At 47.1% G+C, this 21,721-nt stretch overlaps 1 protein-coding gene across 1 annotated transcript in view; it reads right to left on the bottom strand.

Annotated features, from left to right (window-relative positions):
- The window catches only part of LOC147624370 (zinc ion binding protein), a 130,184-nt gene that overhangs the window by 79,556 nt on the left and 28,907 nt on the right, over window positions 1-21,721 (bottom strand). The window lies entirely within an intron of this gene.

The following is a 21,721-nucleotide window of genomic DNA, read 5'->3' as shown; positions in this document are numbered from 1 at the left end:
TGCCATAAATCTAGATTATTATCAACATCTCTTGAGAAATGACATCCTTTGTAAACACACTCATCCCAACAAAGCAGAAAAGGATGAACTTCCATTGCCGCCTATGGGTATGTTTCAGTAGGGTAGCCATTTCCAAGATGGGTGCACACACACAAACCTGCACAGTCTTAAAGTACAAGGCAGGTAGAACCCAGGCACGAATTGCTGGAACTAAGAAAGTCCCCATCGCTCGTCAGGCAGCAGCTGCAAGCCATATGCAGTCAACCCACAAATGCACGTCCTCCCTAGCACATAGGGAGCTCATTCAGGTGTATGGTTGGGTGGTGAGCTTTGTATCATCCATTCGAGATTCTTTGGTCAAAGAATGATCTTGCAACTGTAGAGAAATTCGTAGCTAAGACCTACAAGGGCATTTCAGTTGGTATCATAGCTAATCTGACGCAAAGGAGGCAAAGGAAATCTAGCACAGGAGATCAACATCATCAACAATAGCGTTGGGCAAGTTTACTTTCGTTAAGGTCAGTAAGTCTTTTGGAAAAACAAGGCAGCACAAATCTAGCACAAGAGATCGACATCTTCAACAAGAGCATTGGGCAAGTTTACTTTTCGTTAAGGTCAGTAAGTTTCTTGGAAAAACCATACCCTCAAAAGCAGGCACTTTCCCATAAAGGGGGTAAGCAGACAAGTGCCATCCACATTCTTGGGGTATAAGAAGCATGTGAAAGCCTCTTGTTTGTGTATGGCCACATGAGAAGGCCTCATGTGAACTTTTAAGGCTAAAAGACCTTGGAAAAAGCTTGAGAAAAATAAAACTTAAGAAAAGCGTTTCATGGATGCACTTTCCTATTAAGGGGGGGAAGAAGACAAGTGTCATCCACATTTTTTTGTATATGTGAAAGCCTCTTGTTTGGGTAGGGCCAGGTGAGAAGGCCTTTTGAGCCTAAAAAAAGCTTGAGAAAAATAAAACTTAAGAAAGCGGTTGTCGACCTGCAACAATGACAAGCGTTGTTGGGACCGCATTTGATAGGAAACACCGAAGAAGGATCAGGCGTTGCTAAGGGAATAAAGAGCTGAGGCATGCACAAATGACCAAATAGCAGCTATTCAACGGCCAATGTTGTATCACATGCATCTCGGATCTGGCACAGATACTCTTCACTATGGAGGAACAAAGAAGAAAACATGAAGATAGACGTGAACAGAGACGTGCGGAGGAACAACGAGATAAGGAAGCCACACACAAATATGAGAAAGACCAACGCCGTTGAGAAACCGCCAACCGAGAGTGCATCAGCAAACGATGGCACAGATTCTGGCATCCCTCCCCCAGCTGACTCCAAATACCTCGTCCTCCACCGCCCCTACCACCACCGTCATACGAACCTCTCCCAATTTTAGTAAGTATGATGGTAAAGTGTGATCATGCTGCTATTACTCAATTTATTCATCAATTTGAAGCACATTTTCCTTTAGCTAAAATTACAGATCCACAAGACAAAGTCCATGTGGCAACACCCCAACTCATTAGGGAAGCTGTTACTTGGTGGCAGCATTGGTCACAACTTCACACAGACCCCATCACAGGCCATTTCCAATTTGATTGGACTACCTTTGTGGCTGACCTCAAAGCCCGTTTTCTTCCACCACAGTACATGACCAATCTTGAGGACGAGTTTTACAAACTCACTTAGGGTGGTTCCCCTATTTTAACCTATTCCAACAAGGTCATTACAATGGCCCAACAGTTGGGCATATCGGAAGGAGATAAGCTCAAGTAGTTCATTCGAGGTAAGACACTAACATTAGGTACCCAGTTAGGAATTTTGAGCCTCAGACTTATGCACGGGTATTGACCCTCACTCAAAATCAGGAATTGATATGCAGATACAGTCTACCCCTAAGCCCCAACAATAGCCATCTACCAAACAATCATCTACCCAGGGTACGGGGGCTCAAAACAGCAAAGACCAAAAGGACCAAAAGAAAAATTCTCAGGGTCAATCAAGCAATAAGAAGGATTCTACGCCCAAGAAGACTCCCAAGGAAAAAGCTAAGGAGGACATCATTGGAGGCTATGTCCAGCCGGATGAACAGACAAGGTACAGGACAAAGAACCGTTGTTTCTTCTGCCACACTGCGGGACACAGAAAGAAAGATTGCACTAAGTTGCACGCTGAAAAGTCTGCTAAGGCATCCACTTCCACGAAAGCAACCGTAGCAGCCCCATCCACACCTCCACCATTAGCCTCTAATGCCGTTGAGCTTTTGCCCGCTTTGACTTCACTGCCACCAGTGGTATTTAATGATAAGCAAGGGGGTGAGACTAAGGGACAGACAAAGACTCTCATCCGTGCTTGTGGCACTGCAAGGGGACAACAATTCATTGTCCTCTTTGACATGGGCAGTTTTGAGGATGCCATCTCTCCTCAGTTGGCAAACAAGATGAGTTGTACCTTGGTTCCTTATCATCTTGATGTGGACGGGTTTCCCCCTAGTCTACGTACACACATTTCTCATAAAGCTTAACAATTTGAGTTTTAGGTTCAAAGGACAACATTCCAGCAGGATTTCATTGTCTCCCCTCTCTTAGGGTGTGACATGATCCTCAGGATCTAGTGGTTTAAAGAGTATGCACCCATTCCTGATTGGAGGCAAGACACTGTCACTATCATTGAAGGTTTTCCTGAGCCCATCATGATTCGTCGGGGATCGAAGCATTCCTAGAATTCCACTCATTTCCCATATTCAAGCCCAACGAGCCATCAGAAAAGGAGAACAGTGTGCGTTACTTTATGTCCACTCTTAGTCTAATGCAGTTCAGATAGCACCTGCAATGGAGCAGCGGATGGCTGGTCTTTTGTCTCAATACAGCAACATCATGCTACGAGACGACCTCCCACCCAGTAAACCTGAGGACCATCGCATAGAGTTGGTTCAGAGCTTCCCAACAAGTTCCCCTACTGCCTTTCTAAGGCATTGGAGAGCGAGCTGGAGCAGGAGTTAGCCCATCTACTCCAGTCTGGATTTATCCGACCGTCATCCTCCCCTTTTGCCACTCCCATTCTGTTTGTCCAAGAGAAGAATAAGTATGCATGCTTATGTGTGGATTACGGGGCGTTCAATAAGCTAACAGTTAAGAATAGATTCCCGACGCCCAGAATAGAGTACATCCTAGAACAACTCAATGGTGCAAAAATTTTCTCTAAGATAAGATCTTAAGAGTGGCTACCATCAGGTTCGGAACTTTGAGGCAAACATTCCAAAAATTGTCTTCCAGATTGTCACGTGCACACCAGTCAGGTGTACAGTGACATGGCATCATCATTAGCATCATCAGTAGTCATCAGGCATTTAATCAGCATTTTACAGGCATTTTTCAGGTATTTATGACCAGCCGACTGGCATTTATGGTATTTATGCTCAGTCGTGGACATTCAGTAGCTGGCCGACTGCATTAATGCTGGCCGACCAGCAGCCCTCATGCATATAAATAGAAGAGCCTCTCCATTCAGCATGGCAGGTTGATCATAGCAGCATTCAGCAGTGTGCTCTCCAACGCATCACACCCAGGAAGCATTGGGAGCAGCATAATCAGCAAACACATCATCCTCAGCCTCATCATCAGCAAACGCATCATCAGTTCAGCCATCATCATCAGCAAACGCAGTCAGTTCAGCCCAACAGGTCTGCGTTTCATCATCCCATCAGCATTCAGCATCTGTTCCAAAGCCTCCCTTCAGCGTTTCCTTCCCAAGAAACAAGGGAAAGATAGTGGACAGCAGTTCATTCAGCATATTCAGCATATAGGCAGCATATTCAGCAGTACAGATCCATTTGGATCTCATTGTAACATCATTCATTCATCTAATATAGCTGCATTGCATTGACACATATCTGTTTGTCTCTTAAACATCGTTAAGTGCAGTTTAGTCAGACTAAGGTTGTGATTACTACGGTCATAAGCTCTCACATGTCACATTGGTATCAGAGCGTTACAGGGTAACCAGCCTTAGAGCATGTTCAGTTCATCAGTCATTCAGTGAGACATCATTTTTATCGCTTCCGCACAGTTAAACCCAGTTCTCAAAATTTTGCAAGCCACCCTTAGGGATTTTCCCTTAGGTATGCACTAGTAACCCATCCATCTGCATTCTTGCATAGCATATAGGGTTGCACATGGCTTGCATAGTAGTCATCTTAGCAGTCAGTCTTGCATACATGTTACCCATGAACTCTCAGGGAAGAAGGACATCCATCATCAAAGGAGGACATAAGTTTGGACTTCAACTGGCAGCAGCAAGGGGTTTCTCTTCCACAAAAGACGGAAGTTTGCTCCAACATCGCCTCAGGAGGTTCCGAGCTTCAGGTACGACGGAGATGGTAGGTGAAAGGTTTCCAGAGGTAGGTCAAGGGTGACACAAGCATTTGCCATTCAGTTCCCGCAGTACATAGAGTCTTGGCTCAAAGGATTTCACTCCTGCAGACGGCCTCAGTCCCAGCAGAAGACAGAAGGGGGCAGTGGTTCGGAGGAGAAGGATCGTAGAGTAGTCGAAGGTTGCCAGGTATCCACCCAGCAACAGTTTAGCAGCGGGGAATGTCACGTGCACACCAGTCAGGTGTACAGTGACATGGCATCATCATTAGCATCATCAGTAGTCATCAGGCATTTAATCAGCATTTTACAGGCATTTTTCAGGTATTTATGACCAGCCGACTGGCATTTATGGTATTTATGCTCAGTCGTGGACATTCAGTAGCTGGCCGACTGCATTAATGCTGGCCGACCAGCAGCCCTCATGCATATAAATAGAAGAGCCTCTCCATTCAGCATGGCAGGTTGATCATAGCAGCATTCAGCAGTGTGCTCTCCAACGCATCACACCCAGGAAGCATTGGGAGCAGCATAATCAACAAACGCATCATCCTCAGCCTCATCATCAGCAAACGCATCATCAGTTCAGCCATCATCATCAGCAAACGCAGTCAGTTCAGCCCAACAAGTCTGCGTTTCATCATCCCATCAGCATTCAGCATCTGTTCCAAAGCCTCCCTTCAGCGTTTCCTTCCCAGGAAACAAGGGAAAGATAGTGGACAGCAGTTCATTCAGTTCATTCAGCATATTCAGCATATAGGCAGCATATTCAGCAGTACAGATCCATTTGGATCTCATTGTAACATCATTCATTCATCTAATAAAGCTACATTGCATTGACACATATCTGTTTGTCTCTTAAACATCGTTAAGTGCAGTTTAGTCAGACTAAGGTTGTGATTACTACGGTCATAAGTCCTCACATGTCACACAGATTGAGCATGGCCACTACGAATTTGTGGTGCTGCCCTTTGGACTCACCAACGCACTAGCGACGTTCAACAAAATGATGTCTCGGGTTTTTCAGGATCTCATTTGCAAATGCGTCTTCATCTTCTTAGATGACATCCTTATCTTCTCAAGGACTCCCGAGCAGCATGAGGGAGATGCACACACACAAGTTTTGCAACTCTTGCAAGACAATGAGTTGTTTATCAATGCCAAGAAGAGTGAGTTTGGAGTATTGGAAATCCATTATCTGGGATACATCATCAATTCATCAAGCATTAGCCTCGATCTGAAAAGATACAGGCCATTCTCAGTTGCGATGTTCCCACTACAGCCCCAGAAATCCGCTCATTTGTGGGTCTTTGTCAAGCCTACAGCACAAGTTTTCTGACCTTGCAGCACCTCTCACCGACTTGCTCAAGGGCGTGAAGACTCGTCATCAAAAAGTGTCTGTCACGGGCAAGGCTCTAGAGGCATTCCACACAATGAAGAAAGTTGCCTCGGAGTCACCAGTTTTGAAGTTGACGTCATGGGATGATCCTTTCGAGGTGATTACCGATGCCAATAACCTTGCCATTGGAGTTGTTTTACAGCAAGATGGTAGGCCATTGGCTTATTATAGCCACAAGTTGAATAACGCCGAAAAGAATTATTTGGTGTATAACAAAGAGCTTTTGGGGGTGATGACCGCTCTTAAACATTGGAAGCACTTCCTGTACGGGAGGGACTTCACAGTTAAGACAGATCTCCATGCACTTAAATGGTTGCAAACCATGCCCAGTGCCCAATGGAGTGACAAGCAGTCCAAATGGAGTCAATTGTTCCAACATTTTGGGAGAATGATTGAATACATCCCTGCAAAAACAACCTTGTTGCCGATGCTTTTAGTCACAAAGGCACCATTCAGACATTGCAGGAGTCCACTGTGCTAGAAATTCAAGGCAAAGACCTAGACAGCATGAAGGCGTAATATCCGGATTCGGAAGAGTTCGAGACTCAATATCAATTGGCCCTCAATTCAAAACCAGGCCACTACAATATATGGTTGTTCTTCAAGAACTGTCTGTGTGTACTCGAAGAAAAGCGCAAGTCCTTCTTCATGATGGCCCTGATTCTCTTATTGGAGGTGGCCTAAGATGTGACGAGATGTCTACCAACACATCCAATCATGTCATATATGTCAAAAGGCGAAAGTTCCTCATACGAAACAGGCAAAGTTACTTCAGCCTTTGTCTATTTCAGAAGGACCTTTTCACGACATCAGTATGGACTTTGTAGGCCCTCTTCCCGCCTCAGCTGGATCTAGAAACACACGGTGTATGACAATTGTGGACAAGTTCAATAAGTTTTGCATGCTCATTCCATGCAAGCATTCAGCCACGACCAAGGGCACAGCTCGCTTGTTCATTCGGTTTTGGTATCCCATTGGTGGTTTATGTTCGATTATATCATCTCCAGAGGATCTACACACCTTTTTCATGCTTGTATTGGCCATTTATGAGGCCCTGCATTCGCATATCTTAGCAGAGATTATTCATCATTTTTCTACCATTTTTGGTATTTTTTGGCATTTTATGTAGCATTTAATGCTACAGCCATGCTGTTGGCCTGCTACAGCTGGCCGACCAGCATACTGAGGTAGTATATAAGGGCTGGCTCCCTTTCCCTCCGTCCATCTCATTTTTTAGCATTCAGTTGAGGTCATTAGCAGCTGCTACTGCTTCGCACCATTGTATGGCACCTACGGGCTTCCCTCGTGCTCAGATTTCAGCAATAAACCTCAGTTTCCAGCATTTACGAGCCTTGTACCTGGGCCTACATCTATGTTTTATATTTGCTTCACTTTCTTTCAGTTTACCACGGACAATCACATCAGATAGAGATCCTAAATTCATGTCCCATTTTTGGAGAGCATTGTTTGACAATTTTGGGACTAAGTTGCAGCTTTCCATTGCATTCGATCCACAAACAAAAATATACAATCAATTGGCCTTTGACGTCTCAAATCATACTGCCATGACCAACAGTCGAAATGGGAACAATACCTTCCATTGGTTTAGGCAATCCTAAACGATACTCACTCATCAAGTATTGGCCGGACGCCGTATGAGGCAGCGTTTGGTCGCCGGTTCTCATCTCTTTTGACAAGACAAGTGTCACCATCTCTTGAGGCCAATAAAGCCGCCGAGACATTCTCGAAAATCATGGAGTCAGTTAAGGAGCGCCTTGCCAAAGCTTAGGAAGCCTATACCTGGAAACCCAACAAATCCAAGCGAGATGTCAACTTTAAAGAAGGGGATTGGGTATATCTCCACATCTTGAAACAAGTGTCACCATCTCTTGAGGCCAATAAAACTACGACATTCTCGAAAATCATGGAGTCAGTTAAGGAGCGCCTTGCCAAAGCTTAGGGAGCCTATACCCGGAAAGCCAACAAATCCAAGCGAGATGTCAACTTTAAAGAAGGGGATTGGGCATATCTCCGCATCTTGAAACAACGGCTAAAGCAAGTGGACAAGCGTTGTCCCAAACTTTCATTCCGAAGTTTCGGTGCATTTCCAGTCATTCAGAAGTTAAGTGCTGTCTCTTTAAAGTTAAAGTTGCCGACAAGTTGGACTATGCATAATGTCTTTCATGTTTCTTGATTGAAGCCATACGTAGGTCCAGCACTGCAGGATATATAAGAAGAGCAACAACCAGATATGATCTATGAACTTAAGTCATAGAGCCAGAGCAAATTCTCCTCCACAGATGGAAGCATGGATCCGGACAAAGAATACGACATTTTTATACGAAGTTTAAAGACCGAGAAACCCATGAAGCAATATGGCTGGATGAAGAGTTCTTTCAGGAGTACCTGTCATCATTTGGCCACCCAATTGGTCCACCCGTGCTTTCTCATCATGTATGTACATTGGACTGGTGTCCGTGGGCAGTTGTATATGCCGGGGATTGATGCCACTCATGTGATATTGTGGACTTGGCTTTCCGTTGGGACTTGTACCACTGTGTACATGCCCAGAAATGCCTGGTGGAATTGGTGTTCCATTGGGTCTGGTACCTCATGTACTTGCCTGGAGCATGTCTATTTTGGTATAGTCTCATGAACGGGGATTGTCCATACCAATGCTGCATTGCATAGCGTCTTTATGTGCTTGCTTGCAATTGAAATTACATGCTTTTTTCATGCTTGCTTGACCAATGTGTAGTTCCGGGTAAGGGGACGCCCGCCCGCGAACCGTGCGTGTGAAACTATCTATTGACATGGTTATGTGGCATGTGACAGGTGGTAAGCATTGTCCATAAACCTAGTCTTAGGAGTTAGCACTAATTTATAAGTGAGTGTGTACACACTTCATTAAGTTTTGGGCAACCCAAACTATCGTCTCGTTATTTATAACGGGATGCTACAGTGGCCGGGATCAGGAGGGCTGACATGCTTCCCACATGGAGGTCATACACGGACCGGAGGCACGGTGGTAGACTACATTATGGGATCTTTGGAGGCATCACAGCTTGTCACCTCATTCTCCATTCCACCTCGTCCTATTGGGGCAGATCATACATACTTGGCATTTTCACTAGCCGGATCACCAGTATCACCAGCCCCCCACATACCGACGCCACACACTACCATCTACTTCACACATGACATGGCAGACATATACACTGGCAGAGTAGAGGATGGGCTCCTACTCATGGATCCCCTGGCATCTATGGATACCATTACAGCCCAGCTCGCATCACTCCTACACACGGCTGCATTACAGAGCTTCCCACATCGTGTACACTCAGGAGAGCCTGCGAGACCTGGGACTATGCCCCAGAACAGATGGTATGATGACGAGTGCAGAGCCCTATACTCACGACTCCGCATACAGAGAGCTTTGGGAGCCATCACAGAGCAGGAGTCGAGGAGAGAGATGAGGAGACTTACTCGCCGCAAAAGGCGGGCCTTCGCAGAGATGCAGGAGCTAGAGATCTTTCATTTCTTCATGAGTAGAGATAGCCCTGTCTCATGGCGGCACTTTAGAGAGCCCCGGACCCCGACACCTATTGCAGACCCACAGACATGGCACACATATGCAGAGGGTCTATACCATGCCCCACAACAGCCACCTATACCTCAGCCACAGGAGCCTCGACCTACCACAGCTAGCTTCTTTACCCACTCGATGGTACAGGAAGCTATCCGCCGCCTACAGCATGGACGGGCCGCCGACCATATGGGCCTGCAGGGTGAGCATCTCATATATGCAGTAGATTCTTTAGCTCCTTTTCTTGCACACCTGTTTAACAGGGCACTAGCAGAGGGTTTGCCTGCGGAGTGGACGATGCACACCATTGTGCCGATTCACAAAACAGGGGATATGCTCGATCCGAGCAACTACAGGACGGTTATGGTTGGCCACGTGTTGGCCAAACTCTATGGTGCAGTGCTGGAGCAGGAGCTTAGCTTATATGCTGAGCGAGCAGGTTTACGCTCATCAGGGCAGGCAGGCTTCAGGAGAGCTTTCTCTACCACTGACCATGTATTCACTTTGAGATGTATGATTGATCAGGCCAGAGTGAGGAAGAGAAAGCTCTATTGCTGCTTTGTGGATTTCCGCAAGGCATTTGACACAGTACCACGAGAGAGGCTCTTTCAGCGCCTGCAGTCTCTTGGCATACCAGCAGATATGACATGGGGCATCTATGCATTATATGAGCAGGTTTTTGGGCGAGTCAGATGTCCAGGAGGTATGTCCGAGACTATTGCTAGCACCATTGGTGTGAAGCAAGGATGCCCACTTTCCCCCACGCTATTTGGGTTATACATTGATGAGGTGGCTGACTTCATTACACGGGGAGGCGGAGATGGAGTTGATTTAGCAGGTACCTCAGTACATATTATGCTCTATGCTGATGATATTGTATTAGTGTCTGAGTCCCCAGGTGGTCTACAGCAGCATCTACATGCACTCCATGATTTCTGCACACAGAGAGGTCTTACTGTGAACCTTGGGAAAACCAAGGTTATGGTCTTTCATACATCGAGACAGGGCAGGAGTCAGCTGACATTCACTCTCGCCGGATGCCAGGTGGAGGTGGTGACATCATACGTGTACCTAGGGGTTACCTTCTCTGCAGCAGCCACACGCTTTACCATGGGTTCAGCAGCCAGAGCTAGATTGACACGCGGATATGCAGCATTGGCTATGCTAGAGAGACAGTGCCACCAGGCGCATTTTCAGGAGCCCCGGACGAAGGGGTGGCTATTTGACACATTAGTCACACCGGCATTGATGTATGGAGCAGCAGTATGGGCGCCAGGCCTTGCTACCCATTGGTGGACACAGATAGAGAGACCACAGGCCCTCATGATGGCACGCATGATACGCAGCAAACCGTCAGTACCTCATGACATTATCCGAGCAGAGTTTGCTACGCCTCCTATGATGGTAGAGGCCATATTTCAGACTATATGCCTGCTAGACAGATTTAGAGAGATGCCACAGGACAGATTATCATACAGAGCTTTTCAGGCATCTAGACAGTTGGCTGAGGCAGGAGACAGAGGATCATGGTATGCACAGGTCACACATTGGTTCTCACAGCATGGCCTAGACATGGATCATCTACCACCATTCCAGTATGACAGGGATGCACCACATATCCGTCTCTCTCATAGTGAGAGGAACAGAGTATTGAGACAGGATCTATGGCAGCTCTATACACGAGAGACATGGATATCGCCTACACAGCCTCTTCCACCGAAGATGCTATACTACAGAGATCACTTCATGAGTATCACTGATGATGGATTTATAGAGAGGCCTAGATACATGGAGGGCTTTTTACCACATGGCTCCCGAGTGGCTATTGGTCAGCTCAGAGTTTCATCACACCGATTGGAGATTGAGACTGGCAGAGCAGCACGGATCCCCCGAGAGGAGAGGGTATGCAGATTGTGCAGAGAGGATGTGGAGAGTGAGGAGCATTATGTATGCAGATGCAGAGCATATACAGCCATCAGAGAGAGATATCCCATTTTATTCAGAGAGCCACATTCCCTACGCCAGATCTTTGAGACAGCAGACCAGCGCATACTGGGGAGATACATTCTAGACATACAGCGCCACAGAGAGACATTATTACAGGCTCAGACAGCTCCAGAGGGGGGGCGACAGACACAGATTACTACATTTTTTCAGAGATCCATACCCCTCCCAGCCCCTACACGGCAGGGAATTACTCTCCAGAGAGCAGAGACACTTAGAGCCCGCAGGAGACAGAGGACACCTGGCTTTCGGACACCACGCCTATACCAGAGAGAGATGACAGAGATCAGAGCTCAGTTTCACAGAGAGGGTGCGGAGCGATTGGCTCGCTTCAGAGCACACCCAGGCATGTTCTTCAGGGAGCTGTGGACACCCCCTTCACTGATGTATACCATTTTATACCCCCAGTATGGTACAGGATGGAGCTAGCTAGGTTGCATATCATGATTGTATACTCCATGCATATAGCTTTGCATTCTCCTAGTAATAGAGCTCCATCCCCTGCATACCCAGATTCAGCTTTTTTATTCAGTACTTTTTCATTTTGTTGGGATGACAGAGGATACCCCATACAGGTACTCCGATTTGTCTCATAGGCCGAGTTCGGTCTTTTGGAAGACGTTAATAAAATCTTTCTTTCTTTCTTTCTTTCTAGAGATTGGCACCTTCTTCATGAGGACTGTTGGGCTGCATTTTCTGCACTTTCTCCTTCCCAACTCCATTTCCAAGCTTGCTAACGTGTTTCTCAAGCTTCCAAGAGTGTTTCCGGATGCTAATCACTCTCCTACACACTCCCAATGACTGAAATTCAGCAAAACAGCTCTCTTTATTGCTGTAATTTCTGGTCTTTTTGCTGAAAAGCCTAATTTCAGCCCTCCTTTCTCAAGTTGAACCATAAGGGAAGCTTTCCCAAGGTTCCCTTCATACTCTTGAAGACTTTTGTCGCGAAGAAATGCGACAAATCAAAGATCTCATCACTCCAAGGACTTCCATCGCGAAGACGTCCGCTGTCACCGACTCTACTTGCAATTGGTAAGCTTTTATGCTTAAATATGGAAGCAAGTAGCAGGAGGGAGAAACCGGATTACAAGATCACATACCTTGTGTAGTGTTCTCTTGTCCTACGTGCTCTCTTGCAAATTGTTGCTACCATGTGTTGGTGGAACAATAGAGAGTAGATGGTAGGGAACATGGACACTTGAGAGGGTAGTGTGGATTGCAAATCTACATCGACAACCACTTGTTTGCAATACTGTATTCATATGCATTGGTTTGGAAATCTGGTCAGAAATGCCCATGACACTATGTACTTGATTCTCCGAAGATCAATATACTTTATTTGAGGAAGGGGTCGGCCGTTCCAGCTCATTGTGTGTCTCTTGTCAATTCAGCAAATTACTTCTTGTATTGAGCACGTGTCCATCAAATCTTAGTGTATTTAAGTGTATTGATTAGCATTGTGTTCAACCACGTCACAGTACCCCCAATTGTTGGTGGACTACTTGGAAGCCTTGAACCTGCCGCCAAGTTAAGCAAGAGGGAATGTCACGTGCACCCTGCACTAGGGTACAAAGTGACACACTAGCATGATCATCAGTGCAACATTTGTACAGAAGTAGTACCCTTCTATAGGAATATTTGTCATACGTGAGCCCATTGTGAGCCCTTGGTCCAAGGACAGTAAGGCATGAGTTACGTAGGTCAATCTCCGAGCCTTAGAGGTCAGTCGAGAGTCAACCCTCTTAACCCACTTGGAGAATTCATCAGATAATGCATGTAGAGTCAGCCTTAGCAGAAGGTCTTGCATTAGACAACATCTAACTCATGTTGGCATGCCCATGGGCTAGCCAAAGGCCAGCCCATGGCTGGTGGCTTTGTCAGGGGCTTGATCAAAGGCTATTGACAACCCTAACCCTCTAGATGAGGCAGCCGACAGCATCCACGGACAGTAGACCCCTGTCGGCCAGCGGCAGGGCGGCCATAGGGCTTCATTTGCAGCCTGTCCTGGGCTCTATGCAAACAGCCAGCAGGCAGGGCAGCAATCAAAACACGCGCATCATTTTCCAATTTTAAGCATAAAAAGTCGGCCAACTCAGCAGGCAGCAAGGTAGTTGAAAATAACCAGTCGACCAGCATTAAATGTTACGAGTAACATTTAATGTTAGCCTTGGCAGAACCTCTTTAGCATTCAGCCAACATATGTGCAGTCCTACAGCTATCTGGACTTGCATCAGTGGCCCGAAGAGTCTTCAGCAAAGCCTTGGATTGGTGGATACTCAGCCGACGTACGGTCTTCCTCGTCCTTGTGTTGGGCATTCATATTGCTTGTTTCTCAAGGAAGACCTTGCATTTGGCATTTATATCGCTTGTTTCTCAAGCGTTGTGCAGCATTCTCCAAAGAATAATATAAGCAAATACTGATGCTTGGGGGAGAGAGGAGGGGGGGGGGGGGGGGGGGGGGGGGGGATGGGGATGGGGATGGGGATGGGGGGGGCCTTTTCAGTGGGTATTTGGGACCCAATAAGGTGTCGTCTACTTCGCTCTCTCATTCTCTCCTCTCTATACTCTCTCAATTGGATGCTAAAGATTCTCACCACATAAAGGTATAAAGAAGGCCCTGTTGTGCGTTATCACGATCAACCTCACTGCATGTAACATAAGGGGTCTAGGGATAGATCGACTGGTGGATGGGAATGCAGCTATGGCAGATGTGTGTAAGATTGTGGTGAGCCGAGGAGTGAGGTCGGCTATTGGGAGATTGGGGTCTACATATGTTAGATGTCGGTAGAGATGGTCAGAGTAAGTCGAGTACCCAGGTCCCATCGTAGTGGAAGTGAATCTAGGTGTAGTGGGAGAGACGGGCAGTGGTGGTGGTGAGGATGGTCGGGAAAAGCCGAGGTTGAAGGAGAAAGATGCATGGTCGGCTCCAAGGGGGCGGGTGGGAATGGTGAAGGTATGTATGGATGTGGCTAAAGCCGAAGATCCCATCAGGTAATCCGCTGTACTCGAACCTCTGCCATGTGGGAAGCATGTGAGAGCTCCGAAAGAAGGCCAACGGGACATCCCGTTGAAGATGGCTAAGCCATGTGCGGTCCCTGGCACGAGGAACTCTCTCCCTGATGTTGTAATGTCCCCTCTGTCTTGTGATGCTCACTGAATGTCAATCTCCTCCTAGTCTATCTCCTGCATGGTTGGCTCCTCCTGGTCATATACAGATGCGTGCTTGCTCTAAGTCCTAGCGTTGAAGTCCCCTAAAAGGAGAGCTTCGCCCAAGTGTGAGAACTCAATGATGTTTATATGGAGGGGATAAAACTGCTCTCCCTCCTCTAGAATAGCATATGAGAACTTCCTAGGTGGGAAGTAACATACTACAATGTGTATACATCTCTCCAGTGTGACCTGCAACCTCACCCACATAAAACATGCCTCTATGTCCTGCGGACTACGGTGATCATGGGCTATAGATGTGTCCTTAATAGTACCCCCATTCCGCCAACCCATGTACCCCACCACATGTGCGTGTCTCCTCTCGATATGCGAAAGCCCACTAATAGCCTGAAATTCGTGGTAGCCCTCTTGCGGGCTCTAGTGGGTCTCAGTGAAGAAGATAATGTCCCTAAGTCCCCAATGTCTGACCATTGTGTACCATTGCAGTTCCAAACTGCTAGCTCGAGGTGTAAGGTCCCACAGACCCCATGTCCCTATTTGGGACACCGCTCTCTGATGATGACTCGCCCGTCCCTATATACTTGTATATTGCCGATTTCCTATCTAAGATTGATTGGATAATTAAGATAAACATAAAGATAATTAAAGATAAACTATTATCCACTTGAAAGAAAGAAAGAAAGTTACATTAACGTCTACAAAAGACCCCAAGGGCCTATGAGACCAAAAGTAAAACAATGGTACCATGGATATACTTAGCCATGGAAACTGAAAGAAAAAGTAAAATGAAAACATCTGACAGTGCATGTGATCAACAGATGACCCTGTGTAGAGTGAGATATGATGTGATCAACTAATGACAATACCTGCCTCCGCCAGAACCAATCTAATGGTGGAGTGAATGTTGGGCCTCTCTGATGGGAGCATGTAATGTCAGCGGAGAACCTCACGAATCTATCTCTGTGTGGTGGATGTCACCATTTGGCCACCCGAATGGTTCACTCTTGCTTTCACACTATGTACATATTGGATTGGTGTCCATGGCTTATGGAATGTGCCTATGCATGTGATTGACACGTGTCATGCTGTATAGTTGGATATGATATTCTGCTGGGACTTAACGTTATCATACCCGGAATATCTGGAGGACTTGGCTTTCCGCTGGGACTTGTGCCTTTGTGTACATGCCCGGAAACGCCTGGAGGATTGGCTTTCCACTGGGTCTGGTATCGCATATACTTGCCTGGAAACGCCTGGTCTTATATGGTTTCATGAACGGAAATTGCTCATGCCAATGCTGCATTGCATAGCATCGTTATGTGCTTGCTTGCAATTGAAATTGCATGCTGTTTTCATGCTTGCTTGACCAATGTGTAGTTCCGGGTAAGGGGATGCCCGCCCGTGAACCGTGCGTGTGAAACTGTCTGCTGACATGGTTGTGTGGCATGTGAACAGGTGGTAAGTATTACCCAATCTAGGCTCAAATAGCCCTTAGGACTTAGCCAATATTTATAAGTGAGTGCGTTCCCACTTCATTAAAGTTTGGGCGCCCAAAAGTCACTTATAAATTATGACCGCTTCCAAGTTCACACTCACTGAAGTCTCGAGGCGGACAAGACTCAATGTCCAGGACTTGATCCTCCCCTTTTACTCATAAATGGACATCTCCCCATGTCCCTTCACCTGATTGGACCTCAATTCACTTACTTATTAAGAGAAAATTCGTGTTTTCTCTTCATGAGGATTTTTGGAGGCTGAAAACTCTGTTTTTCCACTATTTCTCTTCATTTCCAAGCTCTCCATAGCCATACCCAACTTGCTAGGGTGTTTTCCAAGCTTCCAAGAGTGTTTCCAAGTGCTAATCACTCTCCTACTCACTCCCAATGACTGAAATTCAGCAAAACAGCTCTCATTTTTGCTGTAATTTCTGGTCTTTTTGCTGAAAACCCTAATTTCAGCCGTCCGTTCTCAAGTTGAACCATAGGGGAAGCTTTCCCAAGGTTCCCTTCATCCTCTTGAAGACTTTTGTCGCGAAGGATTGCGGCAAATCGAAGATATCAACACTTCTAGACTTCCAACGCGAAGGCTTCCGCTTGCAACTACTTCTATGAAGACTGGTAAGCTAATTGGACAATGTGTTGTCATTACTTATTTGTTTAGCCGCCCTGTGTAGTATTTCTCTTGTCCTATGTGCTCTTGAAGATGTTGCTACCTTGCTTGGTAGAACATAGAGCCAATGGCAGAGAATATGGGCAGTGAAGTCGGGCCGGGCATCAAGGCAGCTCCTTGGTGATCTACATCGACATACCATTGTTTTCTAAATGCTGAATTTCATATGCATTGGCATGGAGGATTTGGCAATGGATCCCGTGAAGCTATGTATTGAATTTCTCCAATAGTAATACAATTTACTCAAGGGAGGGGTCGGCCGTTCCGGCTCATTGTGTGTCTCTTGTCAATTCAGCAATTTACTTCTTGTATATGAGCGAGTGTCCTTCAAATCTTAGTGTCTTTAAGTGTATTGATTAGCATTGTGTTCAACCAAGTTACAGTGGAGAGACCTGATGCTCTAGGTTGGGGACATCTGGCTCGCACAATGGATCGAGCTCTCTCGCTAAGAACTCCTCTAGGGCGTGGAGCTGGAGCGTGGGTACGGGTGGTGGGCTCGGATGTCGTAGTAGAGGAATTGTTGTGGGCAATGGATTCCGATGTGGATGTATGTACCACAAAGAAATCTATGATGGCTCTCTTTGAGGCATCCTGTTGGAGCCGAGGCTGTCTCTCAGCATGCTACCTCAGCACTACATCCATGTGTCATCTGAGCTCCATCAAGTACATGCCCAAGCACCTTTGATCCTCAAACTGTATCACCCGTGTGATTGGTCTGAATCCCTCTCGGAGGAGGGAGTGGAATCTCCCCTGTATCTCGTAGTAAGCCGAGCAACTGAACATATAATGGGCCTCTTCCTCTACTGCTCATGTGGTGCATGCTGTGCATGTCCTCTCCTCACGTGGGATATCCTCAGCTCTGCCAGTCTCTACTCTGAGGTAGTGGGAGGATACCCTGAGTTGGCCGATCGTGATATGCATAGCATGTGACATGTGTAAGAACTCACACTTCTTACCAATCTCTGACAGAGACACCCATGTCTGGCGTATGTGTAACCCGAATAGATCTAACCGGATGATCCAGTTGATCTCCGTCGTGAGAGATCAAGGTAGGGGGGATCCAAGCTATACTGAAACGGGGGGAGACAATCCATCTGTATGCCATGTGCATGAAACCATTCAACTACCTCAGAGTACCATGCATGTGTCAGTAATGGTGGCGGCCATGTCGCTGAAGAGGAGGGCAGTCCAGCTCATCTCAATCGCTCCCTCTCCCTCTCGCAGTATAATTGCATAGAGGCCTCTAGTGCTAGTCGTGAAGCATGTATACATGCTGAATATAAGTGACAGTCTGAAAAAGGGCATCTTTAACCAGTGGGGCCACCCCAAACTCTACATATGAGAGAGAGAAAGAAAGAAAGAAAGATTGTATTAACGTCTCTCTCAGGCCAAAGAGAGAACTGGCCTATGAGACAAAACCATGTACAATGTATGTGGTATCTCTGAGTATCAGATGGTGCTCAGTGCACAATACAACAACTGGAAGAAAACTGCTACTGTGAGATCGGGATGTATGTACATATATAAGGATGGAGCACTACTAGATGCCACGGTGATACAACGATGCTCAATGCAGGCATGCTCCTAGTCAGCTCCATCCTGTGGTGAGGGGGGGGTGTAATATGTCATACATGTCAGCGCCAGTTGTAATGATATGCAAGATGGCCGCCAAATCAATGGGTCCCGGCTGTCCTCTCTCCTGTAGTCGCCTCTGGTGTCGTGCCCGAATGTCCCTGATCATATGTCGATGTCTGTGGGAAGGGCGGTATCCGGGCGCTCGTGGACGCTGCCAAATGCTCCGGATGGACTCCGCCGGCGGGGTGAGGATGCCTTCCATGGCTTCGTTGCATCTCCAGATGTACCATGCAGCATTACTGCTGCAAGTCTTCCATCTCTGGCTAGAACCTAGAGTCCAGTGATCTATAGGTGGAGCTAGAACTAGCACTGCAGAAATACGAAGGTGAGAGACCCGAAGGAGTCCCCCACCCTCCTCCTCATATGACATGACGACTGCGGCCTCATTGGCCCAAGCAACTGTGCCCCACGTAACAATGCAGCAGGGGGCCTTGTCCATAGTGAAAATGCGTAGGATCTGCCACTAAGCCTTCAGGCAATCGCAAAGACAATGATGTTGGGACTCCTAGGGATGGCTGCACCTTGGACATAATGTTGGCCTACCCCCAATGGCCAACCAAGTGCCAAATGCCAAGCTCCTATGCGCTAGCTGCCACATAAAGAGAGTGATCTGTTAGCATTCATCTCCTGTCTGTACCATACTGTGTCAGGGCCTGTTGATGTGGGTGTGCCCGCCCGTGGGAGGTGTCCCTGATCATGTCCATGTTTTTTCCATTTTTTTCAGTAGTCGTGGGGGGCTTTTTTTTCCCTGTCGGCCTGTAGGTGTTGGCTGGTCAGGAGGGGCCCATTTTTTGATGCTGGCCGACCAGGCCATATATTAGCCGACTAGGATATACCTAGTCATGGGCCATTTTTGGGGCTGTCGGCCTGTTTCTACTGGCCGACAGCAGCCCCTTGCCCATATATATTGGGGCTCATGCCCCCCACACTTTTTGTACCAGATATACTTGTGTATATAGCAGAGTTTACACCTCTTCTCCTCTCTTGCACTTCTGCAGTTTTCTGCTCTCTGATTTCTGTTTCATTTCCGTTGCACATTCCAACATGGTATCAGAGCCCCAAGTGGCTTGAAGCTTTGGAGACGGTGAGAGCTTGCGGGGTTGTTTTTTTTTTGGTGCTGATTGGAGAGTATTTGGGCTGTACGGGACATGGAGAAGCGGGTAGAAGGCCGCATCATTGCTGGACAGCCACCTTGCAAGAAAACGCAGCCTCTTCTTCCAAAAAAAAAATTCCCCACGCACCCTCCCTTCACAAGACCACGTGATCCCCCGAGATGGCAGATTTGCTCGAGATGGCAGAGAAACCTGTGAAGATCCCCACCCTCCCAACGTTCCCAGTGGAACGACAGTTGGACAGGAACAACTATGGCATTTGGAAGGTAATGATGGAGTCTATTTTGGAATCTTATGATTTGGCTGACTTCATCACGGTTGGTGTTTCAAGGCCAAATCTGGCAAAGGAGGACTCTTCACTATCAGTCAAAGAGCAAGAGGCCCAGGCACAGTTGTGGCATTGTGTCAATGCCCGTGTGCACTCTTTCATCTTCTTAACTGCACACCCCAAGTGATAAATCATATCAAACACGTGACGCTGGCTCGAGGGATTTGGCAACACTTGGCCTCTCTGTACAATCGGGGTATCACCCATGAAGAGAGTTTCCTTAGAAGTGCAGATGCGAGTGATGAATCCTCCAAAGTCTTCTACGATACGAGAGCACATCAACAAACTCCATGCTCTTCAGCAGGAGGTTCTTTAGGCTGGGAAGGAGATATCATCAGAGGACATGGCCATCACCCTGTTGTCTCATCTGTCCTCTGAGTACTCAGCTTTCTATTCTTCTTTGATCACCAGTGGAAGGCTCGGCACCATTAATTGGGAGGAGCTTGTGCCGATGATATTGGACCAAGAGGAGCGGTTTCTCAACCCTCCATAGGGCGGAGGTTCTAAGGCTTTGACTGGCCAGCGATCGAAAGGCCGCAAAAACAACAACAACAAAAACAACAAGGGCAAAGGGAAGTCTTCTGAGAAGAAGCCCGACTATGCTTTGAAGGCCGAGCGGACCTGTAACCATTGTGGCCAGAAAGGTTATCATTGGAGGAAATGTCCTCAGCGGAGCATCGAGAAAGGTGCAGATTCCTCAGTTGCAGCCGCGAAGGCTCCAGCTTTTGTGCACTTGGAGATTATGGACACCGGAGCTTCATCTTCTTCGAGCGGGGAGGCGGTTGGTATCACCATTGGGAATACTCAACAGGAGTGGATTCTGGACAGTGGTACTTCCAAGCACATGACTCAGTGGTGCTTCCACACACACGACGACTCCTCGAGAGTTTTTACAGGACCTTCAAGGGCAAACAGGTCACATCTTTATTGGTGACAAGTCCACAATCCCGAATAGTGAGGGCAAGTTGGAGATCATTCCTGATGGCAAAGGGGGGGGGGAGCATTCATTACCGATTCTTTATGTTCCATCTCTTGGTTTTCATATTTTGTCAGTGCATGAGGTTTGCAAGATTGGCATGCGGGTGGAGTTTGATGAGCATTCAATTGCTATCCGGGACAAAGCAATAGGCTAGGTTGTTTGGGAAGGCAGAGTGGAGAACGGGATTTACAAACTCTCAGCACTCTCTTCTCTTACAGGTACTTAGCTTCGTGATTTGTGGCGTACCTTAGCTTCGTGATTTGTGGCATTTTCGTTTTGGCCACTTGAATGTGGACGCACTCTGGCGGGCTTTCTGGGACTAGGTGGTGGATGGCTTGCCAGATGTTGGCAGCAGGTAGGGACATTGCAGTACCTACATTCGCGGGAAGCAACATAGGGAGTCTTTTCCGAAGCAGGCTACCAGGTGGGCTTCGAAACCACTAGAGTTGGTTCACACTGACTTATGCGGGCCTATGCAGACCCCATCCTTGGGAGGAGCCTTGTATTTCATGCTGATTGTGGATGATTGTAGCAGGTTCACATGGGTGTATTTTTTGCCACATAAGGACCAAGCCTTTCCTCAGTTCAAGGACTGGTATGCCTTGGTGGAAAAGGAGTCTGGATTGCAGGTGAAGACTATTCGGGCTGACAAAGGAGGGGAATCCTCTTCCAATGCTTTTGTGCGGTTTTGTGCGGAGAATGGCATCAAGCCAGAGCTGGCCAATACAGGGTCGCCTTCAAAGAATGGAGTGGTTGAGCAAAAGAAATGGACTATGGTGGAGATGGCAAGGACGATGTTGGAGCATTGCAACCTTCCTCGTCCACTTTGGGGAGAGGCTGTCGCTACTACAGCTGTCCATATCCTCAACCGATCTCTAACGATTGCAGTGCCTAAGATGACTCCGTTTGAGGCTTATTTTGGCAAGAAACCAGATGTCTCCCATTTCCGTGTTTTTGGGAGTGATGCCT

Source organism: Cibotium barometz, chromosome 25, assembly GCF_041138505.1.
Source record: "Cibotium barometz isolate CiBa-2024 chromosome 25, ASM4113850v1, whole genome shotgun sequence".
Classification (NCBI taxonomy): Eukaryota; Viridiplantae; Streptophyta; class Polypodiopsida; order Cyatheales; family Cibotiaceae; genus Cibotium; species Cibotium barometz.
This window is presented reverse-complemented; position numbering and strand designations above follow the sequence as displayed.